The sequence below is a fragment of the Nanorana parkeri genome, unplaced genomic scaffold (genome assembly GCF_000935625.1).
Source record: "Nanorana parkeri isolate BGI_ZX_2015 unplaced genomic scaffold, ASM93562v1 scaffold1298, whole genome shotgun sequence".
Classification (NCBI taxonomy): Eukaryota; Metazoa; Chordata; class Amphibia; order Anura; family Dicroglossidae; genus Nanorana; species Nanorana parkeri.
This window is the reverse complement of record NW_017307566.1, coordinates 156,393-157,372: the sequence shown is the minus strand read 5'-3', so window position 1 is coordinate 157,372 and position 980 is coordinate 156,393.

Below are 980 nucleotides of genomic sequence, written 5' to 3'. Positions count from 1 at the left end.
TCTTCCTATGTATTCAGAGGCACAAAATTGCTTTCTTAAAGTAAATTGCTCAGTTCAAGTAGATTGAAACCCAATCAGTAAAATGTCATAGAAGCTTTAACATGGGAACCCATTTCATTTCAAAAGTTGTTTTCAGACTTTTTGTTATCTGCAGCTTTTAATAAAATAATAACCTGATGATCCTGCCATGAAGGTCTTTGGCCAGACACTTTCTGTTATGGGGTGAAAACTGTCTTTCAATATTCACACTGTCACCTAGGCCCCTGGTGGAGACAACAAATTACCATGTCGACACATTGCACTGGCGTGGTCCAAATGCTCCGATACTTACCTCCGATACCAGAACTTCCGTTCAGAGGGAGATCTTCTTCTGACCGCAAGCGCCGAAGGGAGCATGGAGCTGGCTTCCTTTCCAACCAGGAAGCCGGGTGGCAGGTTATGACCCGGTTTCCTAAATAACGAGGAAGCCGGCTTTACTTGTTGCTAGGCAGCCTGGCTTCCTAACCAATCAGGAAGTAGGGTGGCACGTCATGACCAGCCCCCGAGCTTCCTGATTGTTCAGGCAGCCAAGCTGCCTAGCAACAATTGAAGCCAGCTTCCTAGTCAATCAGGAAGCTGGGAGCCTCATTGGCTAGGAAGCCGGCGTCACTTGTTGCTGGGCAGCCTGGCGGCACCTCATGACCCGCCGCCCAGCTTCCTGATTGGTCAGGAAGTCAGGCAGCCTCGGGAAGTGAAGCTGGTGTTCTTTCGATAGAACACTGGCTTCCCAGGCAATCAGGAAGGGTCCGCCATCCGGCTTTCTGATAATCGGGGCACGTGGCACCGGTATCGGCATTCGGTGTCGGGACGTATCGAAAAAAAATATTAGTACTCGATACCGAAAAACCGCTACACGCAGCACCCTTAACTAGACAAACTGGCTTCTTCCCCGATGCTTCTCTCTCTCTCCACTTTAGATGCAAGCTAGGGTCATGTGTCAT